Genomic DNA, 25265 nt, shown 5'->3' on the forward strand with positions numbered 1-25265 from the left:
GTAGGATGGTTGTTTCTTATGTTCCTGCTCCAATGTATGTGGTTCTTTTCCAGGTCTAAATGGTCCTTTCCTCTCTGCCTGTTCAGAACTGCCACCAAGGAGACACATTTCCCTCTAAGCAATGAGTTAAACGCTTCCCATCGAATGGAGGAAGTAGTTTTATTTAGTTGAAAATATTCCCCATGACTTTCCTCAGGTCGTCCCTAAAGAGGCAATCTCTGGTGAGAGAGTTTGGGAAGAACTAGGAGTGATATCTTGTTGGGGCATGTCTCCAGTTGAATGTGCCCACCATTGGCGCATGATCAAAAATAGTGAATGGGTGGATTGTTGTAGATATCACATTTTGGAGGAGGTATTGGCTAAGGAATACATAATCCAGCTTGGAGTAGATGCGGTTTGAGAAAAATGTGTAGTAATAGGATTTGGGTAGAAGTGAACGCCAGGCGGCCAACAACTCCAGTGTGTGCATTCCTTGGTTTTTTATTTTATAGAAAGATTTATTAATTTTCCATAACATGTTATCATAAACAGTTGCTCTGCTCAGCATTCATTCAATTACACAATGATCCAGTATATTATTACTATCCCATTGCCAACTGACCCCACAAGCCGCCAAATAAACCAGGAAGATCCTAAACGTTACATTATCCATCCAACCCATAAAATTCCCACCATTTTCTCAATATATTATTGTACTTCTGGGTGCAGCCTTTCCCCTTCATAAGTCACTTCCTCCAATTTGCCAGACCAGTCCATGCCTTGCGTCCAGACCTCCACAGCGGGGGCTGCAGAAGATGTCCAGTGGCGGGCTTTACCTCTCCTACATATTATTGTGCCAAGTACAATCAAAGTTCTATCCTCCCTGCATCCCCTGGCATCCTCCAGAATTCCCAACATTGTGATGCATGGATTTGATTTGATGGGGGACCCCACACCCGCAGATAGGATATTTAGAATAGTGACCCTATAGGTGTGAATCACTGTGCATTTCCAGACCAAATGAAAGAAGTCACACTCCTGGTTGTGACACCTGATGCAGGCAGGGGAGTTACAAATACTAACCTTCAATAAATGGTGGGGTGATAAGTAGGATTGATGGAGGTATTTTCATTGTATTAGACAGAATCTAGAGGATATCGCCAGGATTTGAGGGGACAACATGCATCCCTCCAATCAGCCTTGACGCTCTCCCCAACACAGCCCTCCCACTTATCCCTCAGATCATCTAGCGTTGTTAGGGATTGAATTACCAATGACTTATAAATTCGGGATACCCCACCCACTCCCAGATGTCCCATAAGTATCCTGCACTCTAAGGGGCTGTATTCAGGGATGCTCCCTAAATCTGCTTGATAAGTAAGGAGGGCATGACGAAGCTGGAGGTAGTGAAAGACCTGGGAAGCAGGCATCTGGAACTCGGATCTAAGATCTTCAAAGAACGTCTTGCTATCTTTTTTCCAAATATCGCTCAATCTTGAAATTCCTATGGACTCCCATCCTCTGAAGCCCTTCAGGGATGAAACCTGGACCAACCACCTACCCTCCCAAAATGGAATTTCTAGAGAAGATTTGTGATTCCACCCTGTCCAACGAAGTGCGTCTCTCCATGCTTGGAATGCTGCTTGGGTTATTTTGGGGTGAGAGGAGGGAACAAGGTCTCTCTGCACAATGCCTAATACCCTCTTGAGGTCTTGCTGGGCTAGCTCGCCTCTGTAGGCTGGGTTGTCCCATCCTCCATGCAGCCAGTCGTTGATAGGAAGGAATTATGATGCCCAGCAGTACAGTTGTATGTCTGCTATCGCCAAGCCACCATTATAAGTTGCGCAATTACATTTCCCCCAGGCCACCTTGGGGGTCCCTACTGGCCCAGACAAATGTGGATCCCATGTCCTGCAATGCATCGAACCATGTGAGTGGGATATGAAAGGGGAAATTTTGTAGAACATAAAGCATCCTGTGGAGGATCATCATTTTAAACAGAGCAATTCGACCCATAATATTAAAAGGGGGCTTCTTCCAGGGTGTCAGATCCTCCCGTGCCCGATGTGTAACGGGACAGAGGTTTAAATGCCATGTGAGGTCCGGCTCCCAGGAGATATGTACCTTAAGGTATAAGAATCTGACCCACCTTATCAGGATCCCAGACTGCCAGGTCTTGTCCGACCGATCTACCCTAAAGGGTTACCAGTAGGGATTTACTCCAATTACCTGTAACCCCGATGCCTCCCCGAACAACCCCAGTATCCGGAGGAGTCTGGGCCCTGTTTCGGCCTACTTGGACATTAAGAGCAGAACTTCTTCTGCATAGAGGGCTACGCGGTCCTCCTTGGCAAGACCTCAGTCAAAGCCCCATACCCCAACATCACACCTGATCCAGGTTGCTAAGGGCTCTTTGGCCAGAGCGAAAAATTGTGGGAAAAGTGGACGGCCTTGTCTGGTACCCCTCTGTATAGAGAATTCACAGGAGAGAATGTCATTAACCCGTACTCGAGCCAGTGGTCTAGCATGTAGAACCTTCACATATGCACAAAATCAGGGCGCAAAACCCAATTTTCCCAGGATGTCTAAGAGATTCGCAAAATCGACCAGATCAAAGGCCTTTTCAAAATCAATCAAGGCTTCACTCCACAATTCTCTTCTGGGGGCCTAGGGGCGTCCTGCCATGGGGGACCCGTTGCCCCAGCCACTTCTGCACCGCCACCATCCTGCTCCACATGATCCTGTCTGTCTTTCCCTCCACCCTTCTACCAGGGGCCCTCTTTTACAGACTGCCTTTCCCTCCTTGCCATCGGTGTTGTTTCCCCCGTCGCGGGAGGCCCGCTGGTTGGATTCCTGGGGACACAACATCTTTGCCTCCTCCAGTGCTGCTTTACGGGCCCTTAACACTCTTTGTGTGTTGGCCAGAGCCACTTCTTGCTTGTGGGACTCGGCGGAGTCCCTTCTGTCTTCCGCTTCTCAGGAGGGTGCCTGCGTTGATCTGTGGCACCATGTGTTGGATGGCCGGGAACTGGCGGCGTTTATTCTTCACTCGGCTATGGACGTTTCGGAAGTGCTTGGTCGTACCATGGCTAATTCGGTGGCCCTTCGTCGACATGCCTGGCTACGGGATAGTGTTTTCCCTGAGAACGTTAGAGAATGGCTGATTGACCTCCCCTTTGATAGCGCTCTGTTATACACGCCCCGGCGGATTCTGCCATTCACAGGTTTCTTGTGGGGCTTCGCCCTCCTCCTCTTCCTCCTCCTCCTCAGTGACCTTACTGTCGGTCTGTGTTTTGGGAGGTGTTCTCCCGTTGTTTTTCTGGGGCTTTGTAACTGGTAGCCCAGGTTGTGTGTTCTGTCTGGTTGAAATGCCTTAGGGTCCTTTTGTTGGGCCCTTGGTGCTGTTGGCTGCTGGTTCGGCCCTTTGTTGACTTGTTGACTTGTGATTTTGGCTGTCGATAAACCCGGTAGGCCCTGAGATTAGGCCTTCTGTCTATTCTTTATTGGCTGCTTAGTAAGCCGTCTGCGGGTTTTTTCTGCAGGTCTTTTCTGTTTTGTCCTCTGCTGCGGAATTCTTTTCCTAAGAGGAGTTCCCATGGTTCTTGGGACGTAAACTACCCTATGTGGGGTACTTGTAGCTATTACATAGCTCTGTCATGTGCTAGGGAGGTGTGGTCACCCTTTCAGGTTCCTTGCTCTCCGTGACGTCACGATATGTCGCAGGTGCGATCTTCTTGCCTCTTGTCTTGGAGCAGCTTGCACTAGGTCCGTCCTTCTCCTTGTCGCCACGTTGCTCGGCCGGTCTGGCCTGCTGTCTGCGGCATCGTGTTGTGGCGGTTCCGCACTTTTGTCCTGTGTTCTGGCTTGGTCCTCTGCCTTAGGTTCCAGGGGGTTTGGCTTTCCTTGGCCTCTGTGTTTTGGTGGCCGGCTTGGACCCGTCCTCCGTCTCTCTCTTCTTTTCTGCCGGTTCCTTCACTTCTTCGTGGTCAGTGTGTGTCCTGGTCCTCCCTAGCCTCTGCCTTCGGCTGGCGTCTGCCTTTTCCTGAGTGCACTGTTCCGGGGTATTGCCTGTTGCTGGCGGCGCGTGCCCCCGCAGGACTGCTTGTTCTCCTCCATTGTGGAGATCTTGCTGTGTTTCCTTGCGCCCCTGCCTCCTGGTTCTGCTGGGGCTTCGCGCAATGGTGCTTTTCTTCTTCCGACTGTGCTGTTGGCGGTGGCGCCCTTCCGGCATTTCCCACTGCTTGCGACCAGGGTGTTTTCAGCTCTTTCCTATCTCTGTGCCTGTATTTCTTCCAGTGGGCCCTGCCTCTGGCTCTACCTCTTCTCACTGGGTTTGAGGTGGCCCTTGTGTTCCTTGAGGCTTTTGGGGTGCTGTCTGCCCCTGCAGGGAGTTGGGCACTCTCCCTTGGTTGGGCTTAGGATATCCTGGCCTTTTTCCTTCTTGTTCTTGTGCCATGTCCCCTACTGGGGCCCTGGTCTCTCCTGGGGGGAGGCTCTCTCACAGGCCCTCCGGCCAGCTGGGTTCTCTCCAGTGTAGGGGCCTGCTTTTGCTCCTTTTCCCTTTGTTGTTACAATTTCTGATCCCCTTGCGGTCTTCTACGCTGGGGGTTCTTTTGTCTGTCCTTGGCCTCCTGCTCCTTTCAGAGGCTCTGGCCTTCCTTGACTGTGTGGTCTGGGGATGGATTGCAGTTGCTCCTCTGTTCCGGGCTTGTGGCCCTTTGCTGTGTGGTCTATGGTTGAGGTCTCTCTCTCTTCCAGCGCTTTCCGCTGCTTGTGCCTCCAGCCTGGCTCTCGCCTTGGCTTGCACGGTGGTTCCACGGAGGAGTGCTGTATGTTTTCCCTGCTGTGGCTTTACTGATGTAACCTTCTGGTACTTTTGTGCTGCCTGGTGCTACCACCTGGCTTGCACGGTTGTTCCTCAGAGGTGGTCTGCTCTCTTCCTGCTTTGGCTTTCCTTTTGTAGCCTCCTGGCGACTCGGTGCCACCTGGTGCCGTGCCTCGCTTTTTCTTTTTTTTTTGTCTCTCTCTCTTTTTGTTTCCCTGGTTTTTTCGCACACTGTTCCCATGCTCTCCTCAGTTTTGTTGTGATGGCTCCGCGTTGTGGCGTGGAAAAGTTCTCCGAAGCAAACTGACGTCAGCGCGCCGGGGTGGGGCTTATGTGACTTCGCTGACGTCACGCCCACGGAGGACGTCGGGCTGAGTCGTGAGGTACTGCCCCCCCCCTCCCGGCGCTCAGAGATGCTGGGCAAGAAAGTTTTCCGGGTCCAGTCTCAATCCTGGGGATAATTCTACGTTAAGGAATCTGCGGCTAGAATCGTCTCTACCAGATACATCGTTACCAAAGGTAAGTAACTTGTACAATGGCTAACGGCAATGATCTATGCAGGACGATAGCTACCCCCCATGATCCCCTGTTATGCCCTGCATGAAATATTTTATTGTATCCTCTATGGGCTAGGGAGTGACCCTGTAGGTGGGTTTCCTGAAGGACTATCCTCAATGTGTAGCGTTGTAAAAGGAGGAACACAACCCTCCTTTTAATGCGACCAAGGAGGCTGTTGACATTACATGTCATTATTGTCAGGGACTGAGGTATGAGGGTGGCAATAAAAATGCATTCCGCCCGCCCTACTTGCTCCTTTATCAACAAGGTGGAGAGGTGTGGTGCAGTGGCCAGGGCAGCTGACTTCGGAGCACAGGGTTCACGGTTCGATCCCCGTCTCCGTCAGCCGCTTAACCCATGTGACTCTGGGCAATAGCTCCCTTAATTTCCACGACGGCCCTCAGCACCTTGAAGACCCATAAGGATGAGTAGTTTGCACTTTACAAATATGGATTTATTTATTTATCGACCCTTGAGGTGGTCCGACAAGAGATGATCCGGTGGTAGCAAATCCGCAATAGGACTGTAATCGTCAGAATCTTTGGTGCTGGATAAACCACCATGCAGGGCCTTTCAAACCAAGAATAAACATGCGAAACAACACACTTTACCCCCCACCTCCCCTCACCCTATACCTTCTGCCCCCAACAAGTATCGGTCACCCACTCCCAACTGTGTAGAACCAACTAAAAAACTATGAGGGTGACTGGCTTGACTCGCTGCCGGGCCGCGGGGACCGGCCTGGGCCCTCTACTGGTACCGAGGGTGGCGGGTCTCCCTCGGAGTGACTTTGGTCCTTGATTTTGCCATTTTGTACTGTTCGGCTGGGTTCAACTTCTCTTTTGCATTTTGTTTCATTATGATCTATGTGGGGGGCGGCTGGGGACGGGTCCCTCTCCTCCTCCGGGGTCTTTCCGTAGAATGGGGTTTATGGGGCGACAGGCACACTGCAAGTTGGGGTGGTTTTTTGGGTCGCAGGGGTGCAGGGTGGGGGGAGTTGGTAGTTGGGGGGGGTTGGGGGGTTTTGATTTGTGTGTTTTGTTTTTAATGCGAGGTCTTTGTTCTGTTCTAGTCTTGGGCGTTGCGCTATCTGCTGGGGGACCCTTGATCGATTGGAGGGGATGGGGGGGGACGGGTTGAGGTTGATGTCATGGAACGTCAATGGATTGGGGGACCGTATCAAACGGGGTGTTGTGCTGCAGTATCTGCGACGTATGTCTCCTGATGTGGTGTTTTTACAGGAGACGCATCTGGTGGGTAACGTTTGTCATGCCATGAACAGGGGGGGGTACCGACTCGTTGCCCATTTTGGTTTCACCACTGGCTCTAGAGGGGTTGGCATTCTCCTGCGCTCTTCACTTCCGCTGGAGATCACCAGGGTAGTCCCGGACGACAGAGGGCGCTATGTGGCTTTGACTGGGCGGTGGGAGGGGCAGTCCCTTTCCCTGGTCTCTGTCTATGTTCCCCCGGGCCTCCAGAACTCCACCTTTTCAGACTTGGGTCGAATGCTGCTTGAGCTTCCTGACAGTCTTCTGCTTATGGGTGGGGATTTCAATTCGGTGGTCTCGGGCGACCGGGATCGCCACCCGCCCAGGGCCCTCCCTGCTGCGCAGGCGTGGCTTGGCGGATTCATGGAGACCTTCGGTCTGGTCGATTGCTGGAGGTTAATGCATCCTACACAGTGTCAGTACACTTTTCACTCTGGGGCGCATGGGAGTCTCTCCAGATTGGATTACTTTCTTATGCCCGCGGCCCAGACTGCCCGGATTCGAGAGGTTAAGCATCTGGCCCGGGGTATTTCTGATCATTCCCCACTGTGGTTGCTTTTTGACACTGGGACGCGGTCTGCTGGGCGGATCGCTCCTATTAACCCTTGGTACCTGCGGAACCCCACGATCCGCTATAGTCTGGTCAAGTCGATTGACCAATACTTCCTTGAGAATGATGGGTCGGTGATGTCCGCAGTGTCCCTGTGGGAAGCTTTTAAGGCAGTACTCCGTGGGCAGGCCCTATCCCAGATTGTGGCGGCTAAGAAGGTTAGGACGGAGGAGGTGGAGAAGCTGGAGACCGACATCTTGGGGTTGGAGGCGGCCTTGGAGACGGGTGTCTCTCCGGATGGGCTACATGCCCTCAGCCTGAAACAGTTCGAGTATAAGTCCCTTGTTACTGATGCTGCCCGGACCATGTATAGGGAGCAGCAGGGTAGGTTGTATGATGCTGGAGACAAGGCTGGTAAATTGATTGCTTGGCTGGATAGGAAGGAGAGAGTGAATCGTGTGGTCCCAGAGCTCCGGGTTGCGGATGGAGTGTGTGTGACTGAGCCTGGCGAGATTGTGGAGTGCTTTGCTGACCACCTCCGGACGGTGTATTCCCCGGTGTCCGACAGAGATGAAGACGACTCTCGTCTTCTACTACGGGATATTGTCCTGCCCGGCTTATCCGTCGAGGACCGTGAACGGTTGGATGCCCCCTTGGCCGTCGATGAGATTGCTACCGCGATTGGCTCCCTTTGCTCGGGCAAAACTATGGGCCCTAATGGCCTGCCGATCGAACTATACAAACTACGCCCGGATAAAATCGCGCCCTTCCTCCGTCGTATGTTTCAGGAGTCGAACGAGAGGGGTTCCCTTCCCGCCGACCAGCGTCTGGCGACTATAGTCGTGATTCCTAAGGAGGGTAAACCACGTGACCGCTGTGCTTCATATAGGCCTATCTCCCTCTTAAACGCAGAACCCAAAATCCTGGCTAAAGTCCTCGCCAATCGCTTGCTGAGCGTTATCTGTGATCTGATTCATCCGGATCAATGCGGCTTCATCCCCCACCGTAATACCGCTCTTAATCTGCGGCGTCTGCACGGCGTCCTAGCTAGGGCGAAATACTTTTCTGAACCAGCCGTATTGGTTTCATTGGACGCCACCATGGCCTTTGATACCATCGAGTGGCCATTCCTCTGGGCGGTCCTGGAGAAGTTTGGCTTTGGGGAGGGATTTCTTAGCTGGGTGAAGCTTCTTTATGCCGGACCGATGGCTCAGGTGGTTGTCAATGGGCGGGCTTCCCGGCCTTTTGCTCTCGGGAGGGGCACTAGGCAGGGGTGCCCGTTGTCCCCTCTGCTTTTTGCTCTTGCCTTGGAACCGCTCGCCGCCTGGCTCCGCTGGGAGCCCTCTATCAGAGGGATCCGGTGGGCCCCGGGCTTCGAGGATCGGGTCTCGCTGTACGCGGATGATATTCTTCTGTACCTCACCTCGCCGCGACAGTCACTTAATGTTCTCTTTGATGTCCTCACCTCCTTTGGGAAAAACTCGGGTTTGATAATCAACTGGTCCAAATCTTGCGTGTACCCTCTCTCCGGTGGCCCTCCCGTCTTGCCGCCTCTACTTCCTATCCAAACGTCCTCATCCGGCTTTAAGTACCTGGGGGTGTATGTTTCGTTGGACCCGGCGGTCCGCTATGAGCAGAACCTCCTGTCTCCACTCCGACGTTTGAGGGTGGATACGGCGCGTTGGTGTAGGTTGCCCTTGTCTCCGCTTGGACGCGCGGCCCTGTTCAAAATGATGTCCCTTCCCAGATTTCTTTACGCACTACAGAACTCATTTGATGCCATTCCGGTGGCCTACTTTCGGGAGGTGGAGAGCCTGCAGAGGAGACTGGTCTGGGACGGGCGGGCGCGTATCGCTCTGGCAAAGCTTACTCTCCCCTGGTACGACGGGGGCATCGCGCTTCCTGACATTAGACGGTACTATTGGGCCTCCCAACTGTCGGCAATTAACCATGCCACGTATGCTCCTGGTCTGAACCCGGCGTATGAGATGGATAAATTCCTGCTTCCCGGCGGTAATTATAACAGAGCGCTTTACTCCCGATCTGCTGGTGGTACCCTCACGGGCCCTACCAAGATTGCGGTAAGGGTGTGGAAGGCGGCGAATGTAGCGATGGGCTGGAGTGAGCGTTTAACGTGTGCTACTCCCTTGTTTGCCTCAGACCGCCTGGGGAGCCTTTGGACGACGAAAGGCTTTGAGCACTGGGACACGATCGGTATTAGCAGAGTGGGGGATCTGTGGGTTAAAGGCGCGGTCAAGACCTTCGCGGCGCTCCGGAGCGAGTATGAGCTTAGTGAGAGGGAGTTTTTTCGCTACGCCCAGGTTCGGCATGCCCTGCTCTCGGTTTTTGGGGAAGGGACCACGGTCCCTGTTTCTTCGCCCCTCGAGGACCGCATACTCGACGGTCATGTTCCCGATAGTACTATCTCTTTGATCTATAAAAAAATTGATAAATAACCGGGCTGACCTCTTGGTGCGTCTACGGGAGGCATGGACGGGGGATGGGGTTGAGTTGGACGACGAGGACTGGCAGTCCGCGCTGTCATCTCCTAAGGAGGTGGCCATCCCGGCCCGTCTCCGTTTGGTCCAGCTTAAGATCCTCCATCGCGTTTACGTGACGGGCCCCCGTTTGGTCTCGATGGGGTTTTCTGAGGACGGGCTCTGCAAGCGTGGCTGTGGGCACAGTGCCACCTTTCTCCACATCCTGTGGGAGTGCCGCGAGGTGGTGGAATACTGGCGTCAGGTGCATGAGGTTATGAAGCGAGTCACCGGGGTCACGCTGTTGCCGGAGGTGCGTCGTTGTGTGCTGAATGTGTGGGAGCCCAATGACTATAACGCGGCCCAGACTCGGTGGGCGGCCCTGGGGAACATGATAGCAAAGAGGGACATAGCGCAGCTTTGGGGTTCGCAGCGGCCCCCCACCGTGTCTGTCTGGAAGGAGAACATGGACTGGTGCATGTTAAGGGAAAAGACTGTTTATGTGGCTCGTGGTAAACCCGGGGCTTGGAACAGAATTTGGGGACAGTGGAATGCGTATCGTGGAAGTATTTGTGCTCCCCCCCTGATGGAAACGTCTGATGTAGCCATGTCCCCCTGATCCTTGATGGTTCCTTACTTATCTGGCACATGAGTATAGATTTGTATTCCCGTCTCTCCCCCCCCCCCTACCTCTTTGTTTCCCTGCTTTTTGACTGCCATCGGGTGGTCGGATATGGACGCACCCCTGCTGTGGCCCGACGCCCATCTTATGTTTTCTTGCCTCGCCTTTGTTTTAAGTTGTTATTTATGTTAAAAGGGTGTATCCTGATTTCCTTTATGTGCAGTCTGCTCTTCTGTAGGGTGCGGAGCCCCGGTGGGCCAGTCATCGTGATTGCACTGTTTGATCTTTTACCTACTAGCGGCCGGCCCTGGTGGTTGTAGGCCCGTGCTTGTAACCTTCTTTCTGCACAATAAAAATTTTTCAAAAAAAAAAAAAAAACTATGAGGGGTAGGTGTACCTATGCAGAATTAAATCAACCCTCCGCTATTCTCCAAACTGCAGTTAGCAATATCATTGTAGGATGCAGGGGTGCAGGCATGCTAGCAGTGTCAAAGCTGTGTTGTGCCTGTGGAGCCCGAAGTCTGGTCTATAGGAGGGTCCAGATGCTCCAGGGTCTCTGGGGTAGTGCCCATTGGTCGCTGACCCCTTTCTTCCTCAGAATCCATGGTAATGTCCGCCACTTGTCTTCCCACTTGTCTACAGTGTGATCACTTCCATTACGCCTGCCCTGTGACCCACCTAAGCCTCTGTCTTTATTGTTGGAGATCTCAGAGGATGCCAATGGTAGTGGTGGATTAGTTGCAAGCGAGAGCTGTTTGTTAAACTATGTACAAACCTCATTCGGAGAATCAAAGAAGATGGTTTTGTCCGGATGAATTAGCTGTAGCTTGGCAGGATATAGGAGCATGTAGCATGCATGGCGTTTAGTTTGAGCTTGACCTAGTTGAAGGATTTTCGTTGCGTATGTATCCAACAGGTGTAGTCTGGGAAAACAGGAACAAGCCTGGACTGGAATGAACGATCTCTCGTGAATCAGGCACACTGGAGGACAGTGTCCCTGTCTTCATAGATTAGGAACCATGCTATCATTTGTCTCGGTGGAGCCCCAGGGTGAGGCTTTCGAGCCAGAGAGCAGTGCACTCACCCGATGATAAAGCAGGAGGAGAGATGCTTGGGATCAACCCAGAATCAAATCCAGTGTTTGAGGTATCCTTCAGGAGTCTGGCCCTCCGAACCTTTGGGAAAGCTGACCAAGCAAAGGTAGTTGCAGTGGGCCCTGTTTTCGGCGTCTTCATCCCCGTCCTGGAGGAAAAGTACTGAGGAGTGATACTTGGCAGTGTTCTCCAGGGTTAAGAACCTTTCCTCAGCCTCCGAGTCCCTCTTGGTAGTTTTGTGAAGGTCCTGACGAAGAAGGTTCACGCCTGCCACCACTTCAACTATTTTCATTTCCAGTAGGGACTTAGAGTTGTGAATGGCTTGTAGGATAAGAGATGTGTTATCACCCTTTGTTGCAGTCTTGGTCCCGGGGCCACTGTCTGTAATCCCTTTCGGTCCCCCTTTCAGCCTCGTCATTGATCAATTTTAGCTTGGCCCACAGCACGTTTGTCCGGGCCCGTAGTCAAGCTGCCATGTCGGATTATGGGGTTCCAGGGAGTAGTTCACCAACTGTCAGTATAGTGCAGGGCTATGCCAGTAGCTCATGAGAAGTGGGGCTGTGTGGCGAGGTGAGCCTGAAGTAGGCAGGAGCCAACCCGCTTGCCCAGAAATGGGGGTTCCGGGGCCACACAAGCAGTCAGCGCCAGGTGCACCTCACCAGTCCATAGGCAGCAGCTGTCTGAGTTTGCATCTGAGTTTGCAAGGGAGCAAGAGGCGTATCTTGGTATTTGGTTAATGTGCGAGGGGAACCCTCTCCAGTCCCCTGTGGTCTTCTGTAGGGGCAAACAATCCCAGCTCCTTTGTTCACCGGGTCCTGGAGGCTGCTCCGTCCATGCACCAGTGAACATGTAGCTCCCTGTAAGGTAACAGTCCCGGCCTTCCATGCTGCTTGAAGCATAGCTTCCTTAACCTTAAAGGAGTTTAGTTTAACCAACACGTCACAAGGACACTTTCTATCACCAGACGCTTGAATACCAACGCGGCAGACCCTTTCTAATTTGACCTTTAATGATGTCTCTCCCAGCAGCTCCAAGAACAAGGCTGTTACAAAGTTCTCCAAGTTTGGGCCCTCCCTTCCTTCCTTCAGATCTTGGATATGGATATTATCGCACATTGACCTGTTCACCAGATCTGTTTTCAAGATGGATGCTTGAAGCTGTGTGCGTTGAGAATGCATGAGGTCTTCCATCTGTCCTGCACAGCATTCAAGCTTGAGGACGTTAGCATCGAGGTCCACCACTCTGGTCTCCACTTAATCCACATCCTGTTGCAGCATGATTAGCTTGTTATTGATGGTTGCCTTAAGACGAAGCCAGGTCTGCTTTGAGCTCTTCTCAGAGCTCCTTTCTAAAGTCCCTTAGAGATGTGAGGAGGTCTTCTTTGGTGAGAGCCATAGTTGTGGTCTCAAGCGTCTCCAGCGAGGAGCCTCTTGCCTCTGCTGGTGTAAAGTAGCTGGAGATCCTATTCGGGGGTATAGTGGTAGTAATCCCCAGCTGTGGGTATGAACCAGCAGGCCACTGAACAGTTCATGTAAAGTCCAGGCCATACGTCTGTAGGTACGCACGGGGACAGCGGTGACACAAAGGAGATATCTATGGCCTTAAGGTCATGTTTAGACACCCCGAGGCACTTCTTTAATGCACGTGAATCCCCTGACCAGCCAGAGCTGGCACCATCAGGGGGACCAGTATCAGGTGACTGCTACTTGACCTTTGTAGTGGAAAGCAATGGCTCCATCAAGAAGGAAGGTCGTCTACTCCATTTGTTGCTAATACAGCAGAGTTCTTCCTCACCTACTCTTCTGTATCCGGTCTGATGCGAAGCCCTATCTGAAGACTGGGTGATGTGGATACCCCAAATCAGGCCTCAGCATCTTTATTACAAAGAGGGGTCGCTCGCCGACTCAGGGCGATCATGCTTGTGACGATGCATACCACCATTCATAGCAATCAGGAGCTGCTGCACGGGCTTCACTGCCTAGGTGCTCTCCAATAATTTTCTCCGACCACCATCTTAAGGTTAGGCATCAAGCGAGGGGCCAAATGAGGCATTGTAGTCCTGTGCCATGTAGAGGAACAGTCTGCGGGTCCCACATCAGGTGAGAGATGCCCCTATCTAGTCAGTGGGAACAAATGAGGGTGTGGCTCTAATCAGCAAGACTGAGCCCAATAACTAGGAGAACAAGGAAATGCCAGTGCTGATGAAAATTTCGAAATGTCAATTCAATTCTACGTGGAAGATAAGACCAAACAACCACGGAAGTACTACTTAATAGTATTTATTTCATGAATTTTTTAGCTATTTTTTGTTAAACATACTTTTGTAGGTACAAAAATCAGAAGCCGTCAACAATTTATGATACATGAACAATAAAACATTGCAGACAAACAATTTTTTTTTTATCTAAACCTGAAAATCCTTTTTAGTAGCAGGTTTGAACCACAATGTACTGCCACAAGGACAGACATAAAACTAATAACAAACACTCATACACCACTCCTCAGACACACCCACAAACAATCAGACACATTTTCCTTCGGTAACCTATTTGTTTATCTTCTTTTGATATTACCAGAAGGTTGAACAAGACTGGAAGGATTTTTTGACAAAATTATCTAGAGGTGCATAACCAACAATGTAAACCAATACATCATAGAGAAAAGAGTATTTTCAATGAATTTGAATGCACCAAACTTTATGTGTTATTGACACCAGTAATTGTTAACGCAAAACAAAAGGTCGACGCGTTTCGAACCCCTTCTCCTTGGAAAGGGAGGGGTTCTCCTCAGGACCAAGACTCCGGATGGTTGAGTGACTCACACCTTTTCAAACTTGGCCAAAACTATGGCGAAAGTGTTCGCTTTAGGACTTAATGGTCTCAAGAGCTATTCTGATCGGAATAGCTCTTGAGACCGCGGGTCCGCCTAGAGTAACACGTCTTCTTGTTATATGCAGACTCGACGCCGCCGTCCTTACGCTTCGAAATTCGTACAAGACGAGTCAAAAAAGAAGAATACTAAGAGTTCCCCGGCTTCAATTAAAACATGGGACTCGTCAATTTCTTCAAAAAGAAATCCATCAAGTCCTAAAGCGAACACTTTCGCCATAGTTTTGGCCAAGTTTGAAAAGGTGTGAGTCACTCAACCATCCGGAGTCTTGGTCCTGAGGAGAACCCCTCCCTTTCCAAGGAGAAGGGGTTCGAAACGCGTCGACCTTTTGTTTTGCGTTAACAATTACTGGTGTCAATAACACATAAAGTTTGGTGCATTCAAATTCATTGAAAATACTCTTTTCTCTATGATGTATTGGTTTACATTGTTGGTTATGCACCTCTAGATAAATTTGTCAAAAAATCCTACCAGTCTTGTTCAACCTTCTGGTAATATCAAAAGAAGATAAACAAATAGGTTACCGAAGGAAAATGTGTCTGATTGTTTGTGGGTGTGTCTGAGGAGTGGTGTATGAGTGTTTGTTATTAGTTTTATGTCTGTCCTTGTGGCAGTACATTGTGGTTCAAACCTGCTACTAAAAAGGATTTTCAGGTTTAGATAAAAAAAAAATTGTTTGTCTGCAATGTTTTATTGTTCATGTATCATAAATTGTTGACGGCTTCTGATTTTTGTACCTACAAAAGTATGTTTAACAAAAAATAGGTCCTATCTAGTCAGGACATCAGTATAGGGGCTGCAGGGGCTTCCAGTTAGAAGGTGGCCTTTCTTAGTCCCTCTGCGCTCCCATCTTAAAATTAGACGCACAGCAGACACAAACACAAAGCAGGGGTTAACGGTTCTTGGAGGCCTACTTTTTAATACAGGGGGACCACCCTTCTCAAGTACCGGTGGGGGGACAAGCAATCCATCTACTCCCCTACCTAAGCCGCCAGCCTGCACTGTTTTGCACGCGGGCCACCCGGCTTGCACCACCTCACTTACCAGGTACCTAGGTGGGCAGCGGGGGTACTCCCATGCAGTGACAGCGAACCCCCGATCTTGGCAACTTGCAGGGCCTCCTCCCTAGGTGCAGCGCATAGCATCAGCCCAAGCCTCAGTGCAGGTTCGCTCGTTTAGGCCTGCACTCCACTCTCTCATCTTTTCAGGCCCCTGCGGCGTCCACCGCAATTCATTGGTTTAGGGAAGCAGAAATCGCCCCACTGTGCACCCACTTTATTCCTCAGGGGGACCATGAGCGATGCGGTGAGGAAACTGGACACCTTGCATAGTATTTCCTAAATTAGGAAACTGGAATAAGCGGAGCTTCGGTGGATCATATCCACTCGGCCATCTTGGCTGGCAACTCCCCTGCAAGCCATTTTTCTGTGTCAGCAAAGTTTCATTACAATAATTTCCTTTTTAGAAAACCAAGCACTGCATTTCACAGTTTTTCACAGTCCTCATGCATAAAAAACAGGTACGGCCACATGTGCAACGTAGTAGACCATCTGTCATGGCATGCACATGCTTATACATCTGAATAAATTTCAGTTCCTAGGTATGTAATCCTATTCAAATTATACAATATAATTTTCATCCCTGTAAACATTTTAGCCAGACAGCAGCCTTGCCACAGCCTGGCTAAAAGAAAGGCTAAAAGACTTGGAAATTTTATTTTTCTAATTATGCTCCCCTCTTCTATTATTATTCAGTGTCATTGTAATACATTTCATTGGAATATGGCAGTTTCATATATGGTAGCCTCGTGTTCATTATTAAAGTCACGTAATAAATCAATCAATTGTAGGAGTCATTGCAAAATACTTCCAGCAATACTTTCTATTTAAAAAGTGCTATCTTATAAAAAATTACAGAATATAAAGGTCTTACCATTATATTAAAAACATATTTCACATACACAGGTTCATTGTAAGGATTTCAGAATCCCAGGAAAAATAATATTTTGTCCCACTAAAGCTCCATTTCCCTGTCAATAAGGCAAATGTTTGCGGTATTTGTTGCAACTTGGCTGCTTCTTGCCATCTCTGTGGTGGCACCGTATTGAAGTTGTCCTTCAAGGCTTTAATGAAGCAACAGTGCCAAATAAGAATATAATATTGCTGATATATCAATTTAATTCCTATATAGTTGAAATATCATGAAGAACAATGAACACCTGATTCTTGTTCATTGTACACAATTAATCAAGTAATCTTCTCATTGTTATTGTTTAGTATTCTAAAAACAAAGGTAGAAGTAACTTCCTTCTGTCATTAGAATAACAAGCATTGGCAAAGTCAATAGGTCTCGCTTTTTGTTACTGGAACTGTTTGACAGGCAGTTTTATGTATGTTATCCTAAATTATTCTAGAAAGAAAATCACGATGAAGCAGTGTTAGACTTGCCATCTTTGGTGTGGCTTCCCCTTACTTTTTGCCTATACCTCCTGTATTTTTGATGCTGTGCTGGATTTTGTTTTTCCTGGCTTAGATGCTTTGGGCACTTTGCCACTGCTGATCAGTGTCAAATTGCAAGTGCTCCCTGTGTAAATTGTCAATACAATTGGTTCCCTCTTATTGGCATATTTGATTTACTGATAAGTCCCTAGTAAAGTGCACTGAGTGTGCCAGGGCCTGTAAATCAAATGCTACTAGTGGGCCTGCAGCACTGATTCTGCCACCCACATGAGTAGCCCAGACAAGGTGTATCAGACCTGCCACTGTAGTGTCTGTGCGCAGTTTTAAACTGCCATGTCGACCTGGAAAATGCACCCACTTGCCAGGCCCTAATATTCCCTTTTCATACATGTAAGACACCCCTATGGTAGGCCCAAGGTAACTCCATGGGCAGGTGCAGTGTATGTAAAAGGCAGGATATGTACTTGTGTGTGTGACATGTTCTGTTTTTACTATTGAAAGGCTATCTGTCCCATAGGATAGGATGGGAGATACTTTGTAACATCTTACAAGTATAACTTCCCCTTGAGACAAGATAGAGGAATAATGTTTAGGCTCTCTGACCTCAGAATTTAATAACACATCTTTTAGAAAACAGGGTTTTTAAATTGTGTTTAGGAAAATGCCACTTTTAGATAATAGGCATTTTCTTATTTAACCATTCTGTGAGCGTTTAGAGTAGTGGGAGGAGTGGGAGGAGTTTTCCTTGCACCTGAATAAGGCCTGTCTCCCTTGCACAATGCTGTCTCCACCCTCTGTAGTCAAACTGCATCACTGAGGACAGAACTGATTTGGACTGGGCTCAGAGACCCTTGCACAAAGAGAATAAAGACAAAATGGGGTATACGTAGTAGACCTTAAACCCCAGAACTTTAGATCACTTCTGGACTCAAGAGGAACCTTTGCCAAGGAGAAGAGATGTGAGGAGGAGTACTGCCCCTTAGCTGTGTGCTGTGTGGGGCTGGCCTGAGGTTGCTGTTTCTGCCAAGGAAAAGACAAAGACTGGAACTTTGCTGTAAACCTGCTTGAAGAAGAAGCTCCAAGGACCTGTGTGTACTCGACTCCTGTTCTGAACACTCAGGGACACAAAGGCTTCACCCCCATCTCCCCTGAACTGTACTGCTGAGAGTTCTGAACTGCCTGGAGGTGCCTGATCCAGTTTTGGGCCTCTGAAGATTGTTACTGCAGTTGGGAGCTGAAAGAACCTGAAGAAACGGAAAAAATTGATGCATCACTTTCTTGCGGCTGCTTTTCCAACGCAACACCACCATGTTAGAAGAATCTCCATGCACCACCGCCGCGTCGCTGCAGATATGACGCAGCGACTGCAACTGCAAGAACCGACGTTTCGTGTAATCACGGCTGATGAAACCTACGCAGCGATTTTGCCGCCACCACATCATTCACCAGCGTATCCGTGGATTTCCAAGCATCCCACCTGTGTGGTGTTTGCCTGACCCATCACCCGCAGACCAGAACCGTCTTGTAGTCGATGCATCACTGCCCCCTACAGTTTGGATTCGACGCATCACTTCTCCTGCACTGTCGCATCGCCTCCCCAAGGACTCAGTGACTGACATATACCTTTATTTCTGGACACTTCCCTTCTCTGTGGCTGTTTAGACTTGTGAATTTTGACGCATCTACAGGTGCATTGTGAGAAATGACGCATCCATAGTTTTCTATAGACCAAGTTGCTTGAAACCTTTTAAAAGTCATATTCTTATTACATGTATGTTGGATTTGTGTCGTTTTGGTCTTGTTGAGTTTAGATAAAGATACTTAAATTTTCTAAACTGGTGTGGTGTCCCTTTGTGGTATTAATACTGAATTACTGTGGTTTTGAGTTCAAATACTTTACACATTGACTTTGGGATAAGCCAGTCTGCTTGTGCCAACCTACCAAGGGTGTGAACAGGGGTTATCTAGAGTGTGTATCCCCCTTACCCTAACTAGAAGCAAGGGTAGCTACTTGGACAAAGGTACCTACCTCTGCCAACTAGAGACCCCCATTTCTAACAAGCAGCATCTTGGGCTAGAATAGTATGGAAGGTTGGAGTAAAGTTCTTTTGCGGAACAGACTGCCCTAGCAACATTAAGCAGTATCCTCAAAGGATACTGTTATGAAAAGGACTTGGAAAATGAAGTTTACGTTGTAAACGGTGAACCTAAAAGGCATGCACAGCAAAAATATTGCGCATTTGATACTTTTGACAAAAAACATTATTTCATTTGCATTTTTCAGAACGTTTGTGTGGAGGCATGTCTTTGTTTGAACAAAACAAAATAAATACAACGTTGTGATCACGAAAGCAAAGATAGACAAATGACCATGCAATTAGTGAATAACTCTGTGTCATCAGGATAGTTAGGGCATCCAAACAGCCAATATTTCCTGCGCCAAAAAATGAGAAAACAGTAAAAACATTAAATTGTGCTAGCAATGTAAACCCATCAAAGAGCATATAGTGGCTCTAGTTAAATAAAAGAACTGCTTATTGTCCTAGTACCAAAACCTAATGGGAAAACAAACAGAACAACCTACCCACCCATGAAATGACATGATGATGGACTATCAAAGCAAGCATTGGGAAGCAATGAAAACCCAGGAAATCTAATGCCTGAAAGGGACTGACTCAACACCTTCTCACTGCTTATACTTTTTTAAAGAACACAGGCGGTCTTGTAAAAAGCCAAAGCTGTTTTGCCAGAAATACAAAAACTACAAGTAAACAACAACAACATAAGGATATAAGTATCAAGATGCTCCATTTAGCATTGACAAATTCTTTCTTTTTGCTTCTCCATGCACATTGAAAGAGCCCGATTGGAAAGAGACGCATTCTTATGTTGTGCAGTTTAAACCACATTGAGTAGTCCCCAACTTAACTCAAGTGACTGTTCATTTAGAGTTTCTTCGTACTATTACTGGCGTTTTCACTTCAATGCACAGAGGATCTTGCCCATATTGCATATCAAAACGGCATGGAGATCAGGGTCTTTCCACTAAACATTTGCTACAGAGAGACAAGACTCTAGTTATACATTGCCTGTACCATAACTGTTCACTTTAGCAATCACTGTCCATAGCTGCGACCATTGTATATTTAAATTTAGAAACAAGACTTAAAAACTACCTAAAAGCCACTTTCCATTGGATGAGGACGAATCACCTTAAATGCAACACTGGGAAGACCGAGATCCTACCGTTTGGTAAGGGAAGCACTTTCAACCCAGCACTATGGTGGCCTGAAGACGCAACTGTTCCCCCTAATACAGCCAACGCAGTTTGAAATCTAGGGATAAAATTTGATCCATCCCTCAGCTTTCAACAACAAGCAGTAGCCGTGGCAGGGACCTGCTTCGGCATAATAAAAGGGCTCATGACATTTTCCGATCTAATCCCATTCACCGCAAGGAAGACGGTGGCAGTAGCCCTCATTACCTCTCGCATAGATTACTGCAATAGCACATACGCAGGAACTAACAGGACAGTCTGTCATAAACTACAAATGGTGCAGCATGCAGCGGTCAGACTAGTGCTAGGATGGAAAAGAAGAACCTCAGCCACAATTGCCATCAACACCCTGCACTGGTTGCCTATACACAAAAGGGTGCTCTTTAAAATCTTGCTAATCACTTTCAGGGCAGTTAACAAAACAGGACCCAAATACATCGAAAGCATGTTCCAACGCTACGTTCCCTCCAGGTGTCTGAGGTCCCAAGGTGACAATCTCCTGACTATTCCCAAGTTTAGACTCAAAACCAGAGGAGGTAAAGCCCTGGCTGTCTTGGGGTCCAGAGCATGTAACTCACTGCCACCCCCTTTCCGACAAATCTCTACAGAAACAATTTTTAGAAAAACCCTTAAGACCTGGATTTACACCCTATCCGACACAAAATGCAAAAACATGAATTAGCATTTTAACCAAGGATTTACCACAAGAACAATAAGCCACCATGTTCTCTTACACTCTGAAGCGCTAAGATTCTCCCTGGAGTGTAACCCGCGCTATACAAACACTAATTACGTACATTACATACAAATTTACGCATGCATTCCAAAGGCGATGCTCTCCTGGCATAGGCAGTGAGATTTCGAAGTAATTTATTAACTTTTTTTTCTATGATTGGATTTCTATCCACAACCTATAACTTTATCAAGATCATACAGCGTCTGATGTCACTTTTAGTGCTGCTTGAGGGTCAAATATTAGGCAGTGTCACTTTCTACGCAGATGATGTCACTTTTCCCATCCCTCATTATCATGGTGATCATGGCGATAGAGCAGCAGCTAAGATAAGGGAAATTATAGAGTTTAGATGTCTGTGTTTTCTAGATTTGAAATACGTCTTTTTTCATCGGACGTGGTCTGTCTGATATGTGCAATCAAGTTAAGTTTGAAAGTTAGCAAAGTCTTTAAAATGTCTGCTAGAGTTGGACATAAGGACGAAAGCTGACCAATTTGCTTTGATTCCTTTTCTTGTTTTGGTGCAGTTCATTGTAATGTCCCTGTCCTTTCATTTGGGTGAGTGAGTGGCTTGTGGCTGTTGTGTTTGCATTTTACTGGGTTTACATTTTTGTGAAAAAATAATATTAATGAATAATGGTTATTAGGTTGGATCCAATACCTAAATGATGAGCTACCATAATTTGGATCATTTACCGACCTAAGTGAGGAAGTTATGATTTTGATTCTGCAGAAGATTAAATCTGGCTCCCCACAAGACCCGATTCCGCCAGATGTCCTACTACAGGCAGGTAAAAAGAATAGGTCCACAACTGCAGCACTCATCTCGCTCTCTCTTACACAAGGGACTATCCCCAAAACCTGGAAACACGCCATAGTCCGACCGCTGCTGAAAAAGCCCACTTTAGAACCTTCAGAGCCAGCGAACTATCGACCAATCTCGATTCTGCCACTGCTAGGCAAAATAGCTGAAAAACACGCCAATCAGACCCTGTCCCAACATTTAGAGGAGAATGGGGTGCTGCATGCTACACAAATGGACTTCCAACCCCAGCACAGTTCAGAGTCAGCCCAGTTGGTGATCACAGAGGAACTTAAGGGCATCCTGGACCAGGGGTGCACAGCGGCCATCCTGCTTCTGGATCTTAGTGCCGCTTTCGACACAGTAGATCACAGCATCTTGATCCGTAGGCTAAAGGAAGCGAGTATCACAGGCTCTGCGCTAAATTGGATATCCTCATTTCTACATGATAGATCCTTCTAAATACTGGAAGGTGAGCACCACTCAGATACCCTCCAAATCTCGTGCGGAGTCCACAAGGATCAATCAATCAGGCATTTGTAGAGCGCACTACTCACCCGTGATGTTCTCAAGGCGCTGAGGGGAGAGGGGGGTGCAGCTACTACTCAAACAGCCAGGTCTTGAGTCGTCTCCTGAAGGTCAGCAGGTCCTGATTCTGTTGCAGGTGGGTGGGGAGGGTGTACCATGTCTTGGCGGCGAGGTAGGAGAATGATCTGCCACCGGTGGTCGTCCTGTGGATGCGTGGGATGTTGGCTAGGGCACGGTCAGCGAAGCGAAGCTGGCGGTTCGGGGTATAGAAGGTGAGTCGTTTGTTGAGGTATACTGGTCCGGTGTCGTGGAGTGCCTTGTGAGCATGGGTGAGGAGCTTGAAGGTGATCCTCTTGTTAACTGGGAGCCAGTGCAGGTCTCTCAGGTGAGCTGTGATGTAGGTGCAGCCGGGTATATCGAGGACAAGTCGCACAGAGGCGTCTGTATTTGTTGTAGTCTTTTCTGGAGTTTGGCCATGGTTCCTGCGTAGAGGGCGTTGCCGTAGGCCAGTCTGCGGCTGACCAGGGCCTGTGTGACTGTCCTTCTGGTTTCAGTGGGGATCCATCTGTAGATCTTGCGAAGCATGCAGAGTTACATGGCCATGGTGACTATGTGTTGTGGTGCCCTAGTGGTGTGTCTCCCTCATATGTGTCACATCACCATGTCTCACATAACGGTGATCACATTGCTGTAGTAGTTAGTATGCACTGTGTTCTTTAGCAGATCATCATCTCCATGACACATGCCAAGTTGGAATCACAACAGAGGCAAGTATAGTGTAATAGTGAGTTTATTTACAAACATGTGTGAGAATAGTGCACAGGATGGTGGGTATTGTGCATTGGGTTTGGAATCCAAAGTTCACAGATGAGTTGGAAGTGTTGGAAATGTCCAGAATAAAGTCCACCGTCATCTGCTACATTAGACCAACATAAACCCTCCATGTCATGCTGGCGAGTTGGGTTATATACAACGGTTTGCACACAAAGAACATTTTCCAGAACAGGTTTTGTGTCCCTGGGGGATGTGCATGGCCATCTGCGTCTCACTTGTCCTTCTTCGGACAACCCCTCTTCTTCTTCCGGGGGGGATCCTCAGGTACAGGCGTCTGCGATGCAGAGGACTCTCCACCAGAGTCATCCTCCCTCCTTGTGGCATTTGCAGATCTAGCGGCAACAGATGTTGTGGGCACACAGGGAGGTGTGGACATGTCGGTGCTTATCTGGTGGAGGCATGTCAGTATGTCCCTATGCACCGCAGTAAGTTCATCCCACTTGGACTCCATGCGAGCATGATGGGCAGCCTGCTCCTGTTGAATGTCCTTGAGGATCCCCACTACCTAGCCGAATCCTCCGGTGCTATCCTGGGACGCCTCTATGATGCGTACCAGTTGGGGGTCATCATGCAGTCCAGACCCCTCTGCAAGCCATGACCTCTGCCTACCACCCCTCCCACCACCCCTAGCCACACGGGCAGGACCTGCGGTGGTACGCACAGGTGACCCTGGGCCCCCTTGGGTGTTGTTACTGATGGTGTTGTCCGTAGCTTCCTGGGTGGCCTGTGTCCCTGTGCCTTCGGAATTCTGTGTCCTTGGTCTGTCCGTGTTGGCGGGGGTGCTCTGTCTGTTGCCAGATGTTGGAGGCGTGGGTGCAGATATTTGTACTGCTGGTGCTGCATGATGACTCACACCGGAGGTGCCAGGTTGTTCTTCGTCATCCGAAGAGGACAGAGACTGATCCACACCAGAGAGCTCAGGGTCCACCAGAGTATGGGACAGGGACTCCTCTTCATTTGCTGCTGTGTCCCCAGCACCACCTGTGTTTTGAAGAGACACACAATGTAAGTTATGTTTCTACAGGCATCAATGGTTCACATACATGACATTTGCAACTGTACGTCAGGATGCGTGCCTGTAAACTGCATTGTCCAAAGTTGTCACGGACAGAGATTGATATTGTTGTAGCACATTGTCCAGCCAACATGAAGCATTACAATGTGCATGTCGAAGTGTGTGAATAACCAGCTCTTGTATAGATTTGACTGTACATGGCCATTGCTACTCAAGGCCATCACGTGGCTGACACAGGTGTGTCATCCCTGTCCACATTTGACCTTTAACGAGGACATACATGCAATTCCACTTAGGATATATTGCAAGATTGGGGCATGTGTGGTAGCAGTTTTTGCTAGTCTTTGTGTGTCACATTGGTGTGTTTGTACAACATGGTCACAGTTCAGTATGCCTGAGGTCTCTTGGGAGAATCTGTTTTTTTCTGTGTTCCTAGTTCCCATCTCATTTCATACAAGTGATGATGTCACCGTAGCGAATGGTGCTGGTGCTGAGTTTTGTACATGCAGAAGTGATTTATCTTGTCAATGTTCTCCATGGTGATATGGATTGAGCACGGCAGCTCTCTGGCTTTTCCATGCTCATGACAGTGATAGCCAGTGTTGTGTGTGTTGCGGTTTTGCTGCTGTGAGTAGCATGTCTCCTCCAATGCAGTCCAGGTTAGACCTTGTGTCTACAGTGTCTATGAACGTGAGTGGTGTGTTGAGTGAAGGATGCATATGTTGCAGAACGATGTAGGAGTGGAATGCAGCTCACAACAGCACCTAGTGTGAATGAGACCATGCTACAGTGTCAGCTATATTGGTGTTTCCATTCCATTCACTGTCAGGTGTCCCATGTCAATGATGTATATGTGAGTTCCTGTGTGTTTTGTGCTATGTACTATATATGGATCTCCACACATCTGCAAGACACACCTTCACAGGCAGGCCAGGGGCCCCCCTGGACACTGCATCCCCAGACAGTGAGTTTAAACATACGGTTGCAATGGCTGTGAGTGCGAACGTATTTGGGTTGGCCAGTGCATATGTGTGATTTGCAGCAACATCATTTATCAGGCACATATGTTAGCCATCTTGCCCGGGCATTTACTTTGTGAGTGACTCGTACCACGTGTGCAATGTGTTTTAGCAGAGAAGGTGTGTGTATGGCCAGCATCGGTGGTATTTGTTTTTAAGTCAGGACCTCCTTCTCCCCCAGGCCAGTTATCCCATCATGAAGCGTGCCACCATTGCAGTGTGTGCAGGTTAACTTTCAGGATGTCAGTCAGTGCAGTCCTGTTGTTTGTTGGTGCCCAGTTCCCAGCAGGGCCTTGTGCTCCCCACAACAGAGCCCAGTCAGTTATTTTTCACTCC

The 25265-nt window shown here is 48.6% G+C and overlaps 1 protein-coding gene across 2 annotated transcripts in view; it reads left to right on the forward strand.

Moving 5' to 3' along the window:
• Nucleotides 1–25265, forward strand: part of LOC146775834 (coxsackievirus and adenovirus receptor-like) — a 271451-nt gene that overhangs the window by 52738 nt on the left and 193448 nt on the right. The window lies entirely within an intron of this gene.

The sequence above is a fragment of the Triturus cristatus genome, chromosome 12, assembly GCF_964204655.1.
Source record: "Triturus cristatus chromosome 12, aTriCri1.1, whole genome shotgun sequence".
Taxonomy (NCBI): domain Eukaryota; kingdom Metazoa; phylum Chordata; class Amphibia; order Caudata; family Salamandridae; genus Triturus; species Triturus cristatus.